General features: G+C 37.5%; 1 long non-coding RNA gene across 1 annotated transcript; it reads left to right on the top strand.

Annotated features, from left to right (window-relative positions):
• The first annotated feature begins 1,171 nt into the window (after nt 1-1,171).
• LOC138118703 (uncharacterized) lies at nt 1,172-14,305 on the top strand. The gene is made up of 4 exons (XR_011155261.1): nt 1,172-1,294; nt 10,947-11,008; nt 11,603-11,719; nt 12,788-14,305. It is a non-coding gene; the product is annotated as an uncharacterized lncRNA (long non-coding RNA).
• Nucleotides 14,306-14,925: the final 620 nt, after the last annotated feature.

Below are 14,925 nucleotides of genomic sequence, written 5' to 3' on the forward strand. Positions count from 1 at the left end.
TATTGCCATGCTCCAAGCAAAAATTTTATATAAATACATTTTAAATGCTTACTCAAACAACACCAATGTTCACTAAAGCTGTCAGCTGAAGCAGCACTGGAAGGAATATGTAAAACCATATTAGTACTGGTGGAAAAATACTACTATGTGTATACTGTAGACACTTAATGAGATATAGATTGCCAGAAATTTAGATCTGTCTGAACAAAGCTTCACACATAAAAAAATCTATCATCAGTGTAATATAGAATTTTAGTTCTTGCACAAGGACTTGTGATTAGAAAACAACTAATCGCCTCATTTGGTTCAAAAATATACTTTTTCCATTCATAGCAGCCATATTTTGCCTCATGTTGCTTGTGTAATTTGAAAGGAAGCACACTTCACATCTGCAAGGAAAAACATCTCTAAACAGGAAGAAATTATGATGCTGAAACAAATATGGGTTTTCATGAATCAGGAAACTTTTTCAACTTTTAAAATTATCTGCTTCTGTTTACTATTTTCTCATGCATGGATGTGGTGATTGTGAAGGAAAACAGTGCCAAAGTTATTAACACAGGATGAAATTCACTCACCACCACGTTGTCATTTCTAGTGTTAAAGAAAAGAGGGTGACTCAAGTGACATATGAGAGAAGAAAGGAGACAAGTTACATAATTACCAATACATCTTCAGTAGGATTAGCATACCACATGCCAGATTTACTTGTAGAACTCACATAACTGCAGCTGATGTGTACAAAATCCTCTTCCATTTTATTCTTCTTCCTACCTCCCCAAATCCAAGGAAGGTAATTAAAAATATTTCCTGTTGTTTTTAAACCTCAGACTAAGATAAGGTAATAAAAGAGCAAAATTCATGGTCTAACTTGAATCTGAATCTGTCCTAGTTTACATTGCAAGATGTAACCAAAAGCATGTATTCTATTATCATCTTCACAAGCTGTTAAAGCAGGTGGGGCAATGTTTGTTATCTCCTGCCATGAGGCATCCTTAATAACTCCCTCCAGGTGCAATCTCTGTTAATGGGCAATCAAGGACCCACTGCATGACTGATAGAATTACATCAGCCCCTTGTGAGATGCTCCACCCAGGGGGAGGAGCCAAGCATTCCCACCTGGATATAATCTGAGGTTTGGAACAGCAGGAGCTGCCCTTATTGACTGGGTTCCCAGAGGGTGAGAGCTATCACTGGACCTTCAGGCGAAGACCAGACCCTTCAACAGGATCACTGCTTCAACAGGACCATTTCATCTGGGCTGCTACCACCACCCTGACTAACAGGGTGTCAGGTTGTATCCTGACTCTGTCAGTGTTCTTGTACTATTGCATTTATTTTAATTTTCCTATTAAATTATAATTCTGATTTGTGATCTCCCCCTGGTTTGTTTTCAAACTAGAACAGAATCTGAACATCTGAAGTTGAAAGCGGTAGGCAGTTCGAGGCTCTGCTGCCTTACAATCATTGGAACTTCCACTCAAAGCAATAAAAACATTAAAAAGCTGCATTTATGTTTACTAAGGGCTAATTTAGGCAGATGTTCTGAATGATCCTCTAGAGGATCCTATCATACTCTGGTATCTAATTGGGGTCCCTGCTGTTTAGGTACAATTCTTTTTGAGTTCTTGGATATGTGACAACAGTTGATATGAATGAAAAATGAAGACACTGCCCTGCTAAATTTTTACATGCTGTTTCCTTCATCTTAGACTTCCCTAGATTCAGCTGTGCTGCAGGTAGTGTCTCTCAGAGCACTGGTACACAATCTAGTAAAGTATTGTGATAAAGTCAGTATACACCTGCAGCCTTGAAACCTTCATATGATGGAACATTGGTAATATCACTATTGGCATTTGCACAAGAAATAGGAAAACTTGTCTATCTTGGTCAGAGTGCATTTAGCCTTTCCCAGAGGAAATACCATTGTATCTACTTTATATATATGCAAACATATGTGCATAGGTACGTACAGTGGGTGGATGCTCTCTGCATCCTGGCCATCACAGTAACGCTCTCTCTCCGCAAGCTCTGCTGTAAACCCCCTGCCTCTGAGGCTCAGTGCTCTGAGTGCTGAGGGGGGTTTAAGGATCTGTTCTGATGTAGCTCTGCAGAATGACTTTTTATTCCAGTTTCTGGAAAAAAAATGCAAACCTGTGGAGAATGCTATGGAAAAGAGTGCAGAAGGATAAGAAAGACAAAGTTATGGATAAGGTTAGGAGTGTTGAGAGAAACAGTTATTAGCCCAAGGATTCCAGACAGAAGCACCTGTGTGGAAAAATGTATAATCCTACTGGAAAACCAAAACAAAACAGGGGTGGCTACTGGGGGTCTAGCTGTGTGGTTGCTGCATCTCCAGGCCTGCACCATAAATATCACCACTGATATCTCTATAGGGGAGGATGGCAACTCAACAGCAGTAGGAATTGTTTCAGCAACTTATGTCTGCATGGCCAAGAATGACCTTTAGGTACCTTTGGGCACAAGAATGATCAGTCTTTTGTGCATGGTAGACAGCTAATAATTGTTTTATATCCTTAAGTTCTGCTGGCAGGGTCTCTTTGCACCTGGCTAATTATGCTCTGACAAACTGAACCAGAAGAGGGGAGGTAACATTTCAATGGAGTAAAAATGTCAGGTTTATAGGAAGGAGAATATGAAAGAGGCTGTAGTTTCTGGTGGCATGGGATGATTTTTTTTTTTTTTTTTTTTAACTTTATTGTAACTGGTCTCCTTTAATATCAGAAGAAAGCAAACAAAGAAGAGAAGACATTGAGGCAGGGAGTAGTATTGAGTCTTTACAGACAATAGCCTAAGTGCCTTTTCCCTTCTTCCCATTTCTTTTTAGAGTTCTTTTCTTTCTAGAAATGTTTACAGTTTTTGAACCCCCAAAATTTTAAAGCCGAGCATAAAAGCCTTATATATTGCACAAAAAAGTTTCTGCTGAAATAAGAGAATAATCTGAGCTTTACCTATCTGGTTGTAATTTCATACTGTAAAAGTGCTATACAATGAGGTTGCATAGAAAGGATGCTTATTTCTAGATCACATACAGAATTCAGGTTTATGTAAGTAAAAATATTTTTCCTTTCTTTCATAAGAAAGAAGGCTGTGTGAAGGTGAAAAACTTTTTTTTCTCAGTATTTTTAACTTGTTTTCAAGGATGATGCATTTCTGGTGCAAAAATGTCACATATAGTACAGTGGAAAGGTAACATGAAATTATGTCATTTCAGCTTCAACTAGACAGCTGAATGCAGAGTACTTTTCAGAAGTGTCATACAAAAGGCATTTTAATAAAAGGCACTTTTGGGGGGGTGAGGGAGGGGAAATATATTTTTACTGTCAAGTAAAATAAAATCCTTATCCTTGAGTTTTAATAAGTTTTGTTGTTTCCCATTATAAAGCTTCAGATACTATGTACAACTAATGCTCAGTTTCTTCATAAAATAAATAATGATTTCTGAAAATCCTAGATTTATATTTGTGATCATCGAAAATCCAATATAGGAATAGCACATGCAAAGGTTTTGTAATGTCTTGTCATACCTGAAAACTATGCAAACATCCCAGAGCTATCAAAATCATAAGACAGATACGAAAAGAATCATTAAACTCGTAGTCTTTTGCTTAAAGAAATAAAACCCCAAAACTCTTACTTTAAACTTCTGTCAATACACAATGACTTTTTAATTACAAGAAAATAATGCTGGTTGTAAAATTGATTTTTTTTTTTTCTGATTTTATTTACTAAATGAAATTAAGTTAATAAAATAGTGTGGTGCTTTGACCAGGGCTGGATGCTGAGCGCTGATCAAAGCTGCTCTCACATTCCCCTCCTTAGCGGAAGTCTCTCCTTAGGGGAGAGAAGCTATAAAAAAAGGCTCATGAGGTGAGACAAGGGCAGGGAGAGCTCATTCACCAGTTACTGTCATGGGCAAAACAGATTTGGGTTGGGGGAATTTAACCGGTCAAAATCGGAACAGGATAATAAAAAGTAAAACAAATCCTAAAAGCACCCTCTTTCTTTGCTGACCTTGGGGTTTGCACAGTTCTTTCTCTTATGTATTCTCATTCCTCTCTTTTGTGGTTGCAATTACTTCTGTGCAATAACTTATTTTATTTTCCCTTCCTAAATATGTTATCACGGAGTCAGTACCGCTATTTCTGATGTCCTCATCCTTGGACAGTGGCAGGTCCATCCTAGACCTGGCTGGTATTGTCTCTGTTGGATGTGTGCAAAACTTCTGGCAGCTTTTCAGAGACACACCCTACAGCCCCCTCACTACCAGAACCTAGCCACAGAAACCTAACACAAGTGGCTCTTAAAATAACAGTTAGATCAGATCCTAATCCTTGAAGTTTCTGGGTATTTCTGATTTGTAGAACTAATTTTTATCTTTCTGGCAAAAGAATTACTTTGTCTTTCATATTTAATTCTGCTTCTCTAATGATACCACATATTTTTTTTAAAAAAAGTTAGCAATCAATTACCATTTAGGAATTTTAAGCCTAAATAATTATTCTCCACCTTTCAATCCAAATTAGGCAGTTTTTTATTAATTTAATTAATAAATAAAGTCAGGCACCTGGGGAGGAGTAACCCTATCCAACAGTACTAGCTGGGTGTCAAATGACTGCGATGGAGCCTTGTGACACAGAAGTCCATCAGCTTCCTTGATTGCATTGCTTTCTGTTTGTTTGGGTTTTTGGGGGTTTTTTTGGTTTGTTTGTTTTTTTTTTTACTGGGAGGGTGATCAAACACTTGCACAGGTTGCACAGAGAGGCTGAGGAGTCTTCAACCTTAGAGATGTTCAAAATCTGTCTGGATATGGCCCTTGAAAATCTGTTCCAGCTGTCCCTGCTTTGTTAGGAGCAGGCTGAACTCAGCAAACTTCAGAAGTAATTTCAAACCTTAGTGATTCTGTGCTCCTTTCTGTTATTTAGGTCCTGTTATGTTATGAAAATTTTTAAATTAATGCTGATCTGAAGAGAAATTAAACTTCTAAGAAAAAACCTATGAAACTTGTTGCATAACAATCTTTATTAAGGAAACTTTCCTGTCTCACCATCCAGGAGCCACTCTTGCAGTCACTCTTGCACCTCTTGAGCTGGGACTGAAGCATCTCTGCCACTACACACCCCACACTCACACGATCAGACCAGGTTTGCTTCCTGGCTTGACCCCAGGTTTCCCATAGCAGAGTCTTGGATGCCCCTATCCTTAAAATAATTTGATTATGGTGCAATAACTAGGTAAAAACAAAATAACAGCTCGAGCTGGGTGGCTCTGGGAAGGGACCCTGAACAAAGGAATCCCTGGGTTTTTATACCCTTACAGTCTAAGGGCAGTAAAATGTGGGGGTTGTTAGTGTCTGACATATCACTGAGTGTCCTGTCACCTGGCTGAGCCACAGGTTCCTGTGCCCTTTGTTATGCAAATAATCAGCAGTTTATGGCCTCTTGCCTTGTGCTCAGTCTCCTGCCCCCAGAGGTCAACCTGCAGCTCTCAAAGCAGGTGCACACTGAGCTACCTGCACCAACTGTATTCCTCAACGCAGTCATAAGTAATTGAATACTTTTCTTTTTGCCTATTGCATTTTTTTTTTAAGTCTGCTATTGTGTTGCTTCCTACTTTCATAATCTTTATTGTAAAATATTGTGTGTGTTGTGTTTTCGCTTTAAATACTGTAAATGATGGTCTTGTTTCTTACTGCATTAAAGGAAGAGCTAAATGTGTGCTGACACATACCACACATTTGACTATACGTCTGCCTTCCTTATATGAATGTTAAATTCTTGTCGTGCAAGATTGAAGTATCCTTTTAAAGTGTCATTAGATTATTTGTCTAGAGTCCCAGCATATCCACAATCTATTCCTCTCATCAGTCCATTCCTTCAATACTTAAAGAAACAAAGGTGATGGGTACTGGGTTAATCCAGAAGAAAAGAATAAAATTATCTGCCCAGCAGAAGTGTGGTATCAATGAATCTTGTGGAAATTTTCACAGGATCCATTCAGTATACCAGGTGAAATTCAGGCTCTCAAAACAAATATCCTGGGATTATGAGTCTTGCCATGGCTATGGCTTTGGTCTTGGAGACTGAAAAGTAAAAATCTGGTGCTTAAAATTATGTTGCTCTTCAATCACCTTTTTCAGTGTTCAAGGCCCTGCAGCTCATTTGCACTGGAAATCCCTGTTTACATATGCACAGTATATGCGATTCACTGAATGTTGAAGCATAAACTACAGCATAGACATCCCACTATATCACTGTGAGAGCTCATAGCTCGCTCTGAACTGCAATTCAGAACTGGTTGATGAGCAAGTAGCATAATACCAAAGCAGTAGATTTGAGTAAGAAATGCATTAGAGAGTACTCTAAGACAGATGGATGACCTACTGCTTAAAGTAACACACACATATGTATGAATATATAATTTTTTCCTATTTCAAATATCTGAACAGCTGTCTTTACTTCTGTGCATTAGCTAAATAACTGTTTGCATCCAAATACTATACTGATCTGCGATTAGAATGTATTCCCAAGAGACTACACAAGGTATTATCATATGTATTTTCCTCTAAATTGAGAGAAAAAACCCTCAAAACCATAGATTTAGCTGCTCAATCTAGCCAATAAGGCAAGATGAAAATCAAAAATATTCACCTGAATTATGCAGCATGCATTTTCCCTACTGTCTCATTCAACTTCATTTCCAATAGAGTCATCCTTTCAACATCTCATCTTTAGGTCCAACACACTTTCCCGTTTGGAACTCAAAATACCCTTTGGTCATGAAATGGTATCACATTGCATGTGCTTCCAGTAGGGCATATTTCAGGCATTCTGTTCACTTGTATTGTTTTTATATCCATTAACAGGGGCTATTACCTGTTTCTAAGACTACAGAATGACCACAGTCTACTGCATCTATGGATGAATGATTAGAGAACTGCTTACAACACTTCTCATTAGTGATATGAGATTTGGGATTAAAGGGGATTATTGGTTTCTTGTAGATTGAGACAAGAATGACAAATAAATCAGGGGTCAAGGGGTTGGGATGTGACTGGAGAAGGGGGCTATACAGAGGTAAGCAGCAATTTTCTGGGACAAGGAACCTTGTTCTGGCTCCTGGAGATACTCACAATACTGTGCAAGCAGAGGAATGAGGTTGACAAACTGACATGAACTTTTGGGGGGGGGGAAGGGGAAGTCAAGATCACCAAAGAACCACAAAACCCTCCAACCCATTTCCAGAAAGGTCTAAAAGAACAGTCTGTGCATGACAACAAATTACATAGAAAGTGAGAAGCTTATCTCTAGGGCAGGGCAATCTTATTTATAAAATGATACCCCCACGAAGCCTGGATGTATGTGTGCACCAGGACCCCAGACACCTCCATCAGTTGGATCAATGCTGGTGCTAGGATTCGTGATCTCTCTTCCTTCCTTTCTTTCTTTTCTCCCTATCCTTAGTCCATCTCCCTCTCTCTCTTCCCTTTCACTCTCTCTTTTTATCCAAAACCCACTGTCATGTGATTATGTGAGCAGATAAGGGACTAACATACAAATTTCCCTGCAAAGTGTATAATTTGCTAAAACAGCCTTATAAGCTTTTGTGGACTCTGACTTTTGTTGTTCCTTTTGACCATGAGCACTACAAACTTCAATACTCCCTTCCCCTTAAGGGTGGAATACCACACCTGGTTTAAAATTTTTTAGGCCCCTAAGATATTTAAGAGCAGATAAAATAGAGGTTATAAGAGGTAACACAAAGGGACAATGTAATAAGAGCAATATGTTACAAATTAAAGCAGAATTTTGATGTGGGAAAACCTTGACATTTTAAGTTGATTTGAAAGAAGTGGTGATCTATTCTGTTATCCAGAAGTCATTAAAGACTTCAGTCTTTATTTAAAGCAAAAAACCACATCCATATATGGGTTGAAATACATATGATGCTGTTCATACTCTGAGAACAAAAAAATGGACAAGAACGCAAAACTGAAGTAAATATGCACTTCTGAATACACACTGATATTGACCTTTCCTTATTCATCACTGTTATTTCAGTAGCTTAGGTGTTGAGCGGGATTATTTTTAGAAGCTGACTAAGAAATATTCTAAGCCCTACCTCAGAAACGCCAAACATTTCATGTTGTGTTTCCCATCCTTTTTTGTTTGGTTGGTTTTATTTCATTCCAGGTTTTATTTGGTGGCTGTCATTTTAGTAATTGAAGTAATACTTGTACAAAGTACTTAACATTTTTGGCAAGCATGTACCCTAAGCTTAAGTAGCCTAAACTCGGTGAAAATACTCTAATAGAATGATTATGGTAGATAAGTTAGTAAATGAGTTTATATCAGAAAATCTATTTCTGTGATAGTACTATCACCCTCTCCATTTACTAGAACTTCATCATTTTAGGACATTCAAATGTGGTAGCACTGAACAAAATTCAAGGACTGATGCAGGAAAGTCAAGGATTTTCTTCCTCCCCAGCATTAGTAGAAAAGTCATACATAGACTGAAAGTTCCGAGACCTTTAATTACATTTTTCTCTTCCACAGAGTTCAGTCACTTAAAAACTTGCTTTAAAAACAGTGCAAAGGTGACAAATATACCTTGAAGTCTGGTGTCAACTTGAACTCAGAATAAATGAACTATTTCCATTTTCCTCTCCCTTTGATTCTCACCTCTAGGCTAGATCTGCTGCAGATAAGTGCTTCAGTGCAGGTAATCTCTTAATTACTGTAATTAAGCTAAATCAAAAATGTTAACAGCCTAATAATTCTTGTTAGTTTTAAATATAGAAAGGACAGGTTCTCATTACCTTTTTGTTCTTACATACATACAAGGTCCTACTGTGGGGATCAAGGGTTAAAATAAAGCAGAAATATCTGTTGTTTATACCTGATTTTAAATTCACAGAAACATTGGGATTCACAGAGTCATTATGACCCCTGGAGTTTGTCTAGTCCAACCTGCTCCTGTACAAAGCAGGGTCAGCTGGAACAGGTTTTCAAGGGCCATATCCACTCCAGTTTGTAATATCTTCAAGGCTGCAGACTCCACAGCCTCTCTGTGCAGCCTGTGCAATTGTTTGATTATCCTCAAAGTAAAAGAAAAGGAAAAAAAAAAAAAAAGAAAAAAAAAGGAGGAAAAGCCCTTGTATTCTTGTGTTTAGATGGAATTTAATGTGTGTTCACTTGCACCCACCGACTCATGTTCTGGCAGTAGGCACCATTGAGAAAGGTTTGATTTCACCTTCTTCATTCCCTCCTATCAGGAATTTATCCACATTGACAAGTTCCCCCTGAGCCAGTCCTCTCCTCTGGGGTAAACTCTTGCAGCTGACTCTCCAGCTGCAAGTCCCAACTCTCTGAACCTCTTTCTGTATGTCAGAAGCTCCAATGTCTGAATCATCTCTGCAGACTTGCTCTAGGCTATCCCCAATACACCCCGTTTGTCTTGGACTGAAGATCCCAGAAGTGGGGCTGGAGCTCCAGCACAGGTGAAAGACCTCCTCCCTTGGCTTGCTGACAACACTGCCAGCGCAAGCCAGGAGGCTGATGTTTTTGCTTTGCATAACTTTCCTGATGCTGGCTAATCAATTGCATGTTTGAGTTGATTAAGATGTCAGTGAAGATTTTTTTTTGGTAACTGATTTTGGTTTTGGTGGTTTTTTTCTTTAATCTTTGGTTGCTATGTAAAAGGATTTAAGCTCCATTTAGAGAGATTAATTTGGTGGTTATAGAAGAGGTCACAGACAACTGTGCTTTCCATCATCAGATACTGCCTAGTTATCAGAACGTTAAAACCATTAAAATATTCATTTGATTTTGTAAGTTCTTTCTTTATTTGTAGGAGAACTGTGTTTCTTTATAACTATTTAAATGAATTTTAAAATATTCTCTTGAGCCTTAATCAATGTCAAATCTGGAATTCCTATTGACTGAAACTAAAAGATTCAGATTCAAACTGTGTAGGAATAAGAGGTACATTTCAGACTAGAAGTTCTGAAAATTGGCAATAATTAAAAACATATCAACTGATGATTTTTGAATTATTCAAGTAAATCAAAGGGTAAATCAAAAGCTGACTTCCAGCTCCTGTATTATTCTCAGCTGTGAGTGTCTTTCACAGAATCAGAGCTTCCATCACCCTTTTTGCACTGTGAGTGCAAAGAACAAATCAAGACTTGCAGAGAGAAATCAGGGCAAAGCTTTCTGTTGATCTTTAATTGCTTTAAGAGCTTTTGTGAAGCACGCAGCACAGTGTGCATCTGACAAAAAGTTATGGAGCAAAGACTGGTCATTCTTTAGTTCCACTGCATCATCTCTAAGCTGGATACATCAGGCAAAATTGCAGTATATAAATAACACTGTCAATGACAATATATCAGTGCATTAATATTCCAGCAAAACACTTTCTGATATAAACTCTTTTGCTAACTTACTTGTAACTTAAGCATAAGGTACATTCTTGTGATAAGTGGTCTTTAAGTACTTTTTGAAAGTACTATTTCAACTACTAAAATGACAGCCACCAAAAAATGAAAGCTGGAATGAAAAAAGAAAAAAAAGTGATGGGAAATATAAAATAAAATGTTTGTCATTCCTGAGCTAGGGTTTAGAACATTTCCTATTCAGCTTCTAGCAATAATCTAGTTCAACACCCAAGCTACTGAAATAACAGTGATGAATAAGTAAAGAGCAATATCAATGTGTATTCAGAGTCAGGTACATACTTCAGCATTCTTGTCTATTTATTTGTTCTCAGAGTATGAACTGCAACATTGTTAAATAAACAATGTTGAAAATAATGCATAATCACATGCAATGTTTAAGCTTTTCACTTGGGAAATATACTTAAAACATTGCTATTTCAATAAAACTCTTGTCAAGAAAAGGAATGTACTTTGGTTTTTGTCCTAGCCTCAGCTGGTAAAAAACCCACCATCAAGGCCAAAGGCTATCAAGATTCCTGATTTCATGAGGTATGTACATAGTGTTTAAATTACATACTAGAACAACTGTAGTGGTAAATTGTACAGTTTATTGCTGGTATATATCTAATTTTCTGAGAAGTTTGGCAATCATAATAACATGATAGTATGGTACAATATGAAGTGAAACGATTAAATCATATAAAGCAAAAGCAGGAACCTCTGGGACATGATGTGGATGTATTTTAAGTTACTAAAATTGGATGCATCTCAAGGTACTAAAATATGAGATACTACAGAAAATCACTGCAATTCTTAATAAAGACACTTCAAAAGAGCAGCGCCCATTTTGGCAGAAGACAAACTGGTAACTTAACCCTACAGAGCAATTCACATATTCACTTTTGGCACGGGAACTTATTTTACACTGCTATTTTCTAGTACCAAAGGCTCTTTTGGGAGCTCATCCTAAAGAAAAAGGGAGGAAGGACTCATAACTCTAATACATGAGCTCTCTTGCTTCTTCCCAACTCTGTGGGGCACTCATGAACTAAGACCAGAATACACACCTTCTCATACAGACCTTTTTCCTGCCTCCTTTCATGAAACCAGAAGAAGTTGCTTTCTGTTCTTAATCTTTTTCAGGGATTTCACAGAGGATGCAAACTGTCTTCAGCTCTTTTACGGGCTTTAGCAGACTGTCATCTGGTGCTGCAGAAGGCTGGCAGCATGCAGGCTGCTTTACTAAAAGAAAAGAAACAGGTAGCTGTTCTGTGCAGTTAATAGCTTAAATGTATACAGTCCAAGAAATCTTTCTGTAAGGGTTTTAGGGAAAAAACATAAGCTATTATTTCCCTGTTAATATTAACGCTTCTCCTTAGATCTCCCCAGTAAACAGTATTTTACCCAACTTTACCTTAGCATTCAACCAGTTTATTAAGAAGATACAAATAATGTTGATGCTCATTTGTCAAAAAAATGCTGTTTTTTTCTAGGTAGGAGTTGATCATATGTCACAGTTTCCTGTTTGTAATACTAATTATCTCAGTGTTTTGCTCTTCTGTACATATGTTGACAACACCAAGAATGTGATCTATTTCTAGGAGACAGGAGATTTAGGCAGAAGCTGTAGAAAGGGAAGAGAGAATTAAAGGAACTGGTATGCCAAAGAAAGAACAAGGAAAAGGTCAAGAAATTGAATAAGAAAATCTGGTAACAATAGAGATAAAGGGAAAGCAAAAAAACCACCGCTGTTAAGTTTGTTCAGTGAAAAACATATGAGGGTAGTCTCCCAGGGAATCCCACTGACAATTTCCCTGGTTAGCTGGAAGTTTGTCTATTCCTAAAGTTCAGGACCCTGACTTTACTCCTTATCTGAGCTATATTCCTCAAGACTGTGAACTCCACCAGTGCATGATTGCTGCAGCCCAGACTACATCCAATCTTCATATCCCCAACCAGCTCTCTTATGTTATGTACCAAATCTGGTATGGTGTTCTCTCTGATAGGCCTGTCTATTACCTGCCTTAAGAAGTTATCCCCCATGGCACAACCACAAAGTTTTTTTTTGCCTCAGTCCTTGATTTTTACCCAAAGGCTTTCTGCCTGATCATGGCTGTTCTTCAGAGACAGCTCTTTATACTTAATCCCATTCTTAATGTAGAGGGCAACCTGTCCTCCTTTCCTGCCTTTCCTGCCTCTTCTGGACAGGCTGTAGCCATTGATACCCACACTCTAATCATGGGATTCATGCTGCCAAGTTTCAATAATGACAACAAGGTCATAACTTGCAGCATGGTGGCTTCCAATTCCTCCTGTTTGTTTCTGCAGGATATGCAAAACTAAAACCCCAACACCTCATAGAATAAAGAGAAGAGAAGAGAAAGAGAAAGAGAAGAGAAGAGAAGAGAAGAGAAGAGAAGAGAAGAGAAGAGAAGAGAAGAGAAGAGAAGAGAAGAGAAGAGAAGAGAAGAGAAGAGAAGAGAAGAGAAGAGAGAGAAGAAAAAAGAAAAGAAATTTGTTTATTTTACCTTGTGTTTCTATAGTTAAATGTCATATATAATGAAGAGTGAACAAACTTCTGCCCTGGTTTGTTTCCAAAGTATCTTCTAAAAGATCCATCAATATTGGCTTTTAGTTTGAGTTATTACAGTTTGGAAAGCTATAATGGTTGGTGGCTTTCTGTTTGGGATATTTTTGTTTCTTTCACTTGTGTTTTGTGTGGTTTTTTTTCATTTTCATTGCTGTGAAGGTACGACATTCATTTAGTGTTTTAAATATCTTCTTCTATTGACAGTTAGAGTCTCAAGCAACAAAGGTAGTACTACACCAAGTAGCAATTACTGTGCTTCAGTAACCTTTCTCTAACTTAGTAAATTCTAGGTCTGGACTCTTTCCAAGCTTTTATCATTAAGAAATTGGTATAGATCTGTGTAACAGGAAACAAAGGAATTACAAGGTTTTTCAGTTCCATCTAGTGGTAAGAGAAGGTATATGTATCAAAGGCATCAGTCAGTCTCAGTAATAATAGTGATAGAAAGGTTAGCAAAAATAATACAAATCAAAGTAAAGAAAAATGCATAAATAATAATAAAAAGTTGTAATAATAAAGAAGTCAACCCCCTCTTTTCTGTTTAATATTTTATGTATGAAATAAAATAGTTTTTGATATCTAAGACCCTAGTTATTTTACAGGAAAGAAGGAGCAGCCTTTAAAAGCTTGGTGAGCAGGTACACTGTCTGTTGCAGTCATGCAGTATGTTTGTTCAAAACTTATTTTATGATAACATCCAACCAACGAAAAAGAATGAATCCTTTTGTCTTCACTGGCCTTCAGATATGATGATGCCATTTGAGTTTATATTGCAAATCCATGCAATTTCAGTGTAGAACATGCAGACTGCTCAAAATTACAAAGGCAGATTAAACTGCACAATTTCTCATTGTGTCTTATAAACAAATGTATAGCATTTGCAGTGATTTTTGGGGTTGTTTGTTTCCTGTAACATTTACCTAAGAAGCATTTAATTTATCTATAAAGGCATCATGTTGTTATTACTATTCACTGTTTTCACCCTCTGAAACTAAAAGCAAATAGAAAAAGAAAAATGTTAGCCATGTTTGCTTCATGGCTAAGATAAGAACATTGTAAGGAGCATGTGACAGCATCAATCATGAGAACAAGCAGAGACATAAAGTGATCATATACTGCCAAATTAAATTAAAAACTGAGACTGCACTGGGCAAAACCAAAATATCCTCCAAGAACAATGAAGAATAGTCCTTTCCTTTCATGGGTGATCTGAAAAAACCACAGATTTATCTATTTTCTCTCTTCCTTGTTGAAGTAACTTCCCAAATTAAAAAAAAAAAAAACAATAAATCATTAAGCAAATCACCATATTAAGTAGTTTTACAGATGTGATTTTTACAAATAAAGAGTATATGTATTTTTTTTTTTTCTGCAGTGGTACAAACTGGGTTGGGAGGGATAAGGGGGAGGAAATGGACAACAACAAAATACCCTACCAAAAACAAGTCAGGATATATGATATGGGGCAAAACAGACGAGTTGTAGTCTTTTGCCAGTCAGCTGAGACCCTGATTGCAAAAGCTCTCTTCATCTAGCAATTACCTGTTTTCTATAATCATCATCATATGTAGAGATGAGCTCTTTCAAAGTTACTTGCAGGAACAGACCACTTCTGAAACAAAGAAATACATAAACTTGGACATACTGGAAAAAGTCCAGCAAAAGGCCAGAAACATTAAGAGTCTGGAGCATCTCTCCTGTAAGGAAAGGCTGAGAGAGCTAGGACTGCTTAGCCTTGAGAAGAGAAGGCTCTGGGCATGTAATTAATATATTTAAATTCCTGAAGGGAGGCCGCAAAGAAGACAGAGGCAGTCTCTCCTCAGTTGTGTCAAGTGACAGGACCAGAGGCAATGGGCACAAGAGAAACACAGAAGGC

This window comes from Aphelocoma coerulescens, chromosome 1 (genome assembly GCF_041296385.1).
Source record: "Aphelocoma coerulescens isolate FSJ_1873_10779 chromosome 1, UR_Acoe_1.0, whole genome shotgun sequence".
Lineage (NCBI taxonomy): Eukaryota > Metazoa > Chordata > Aves > Passeriformes > Corvidae > Aphelocoma > Aphelocoma coerulescens.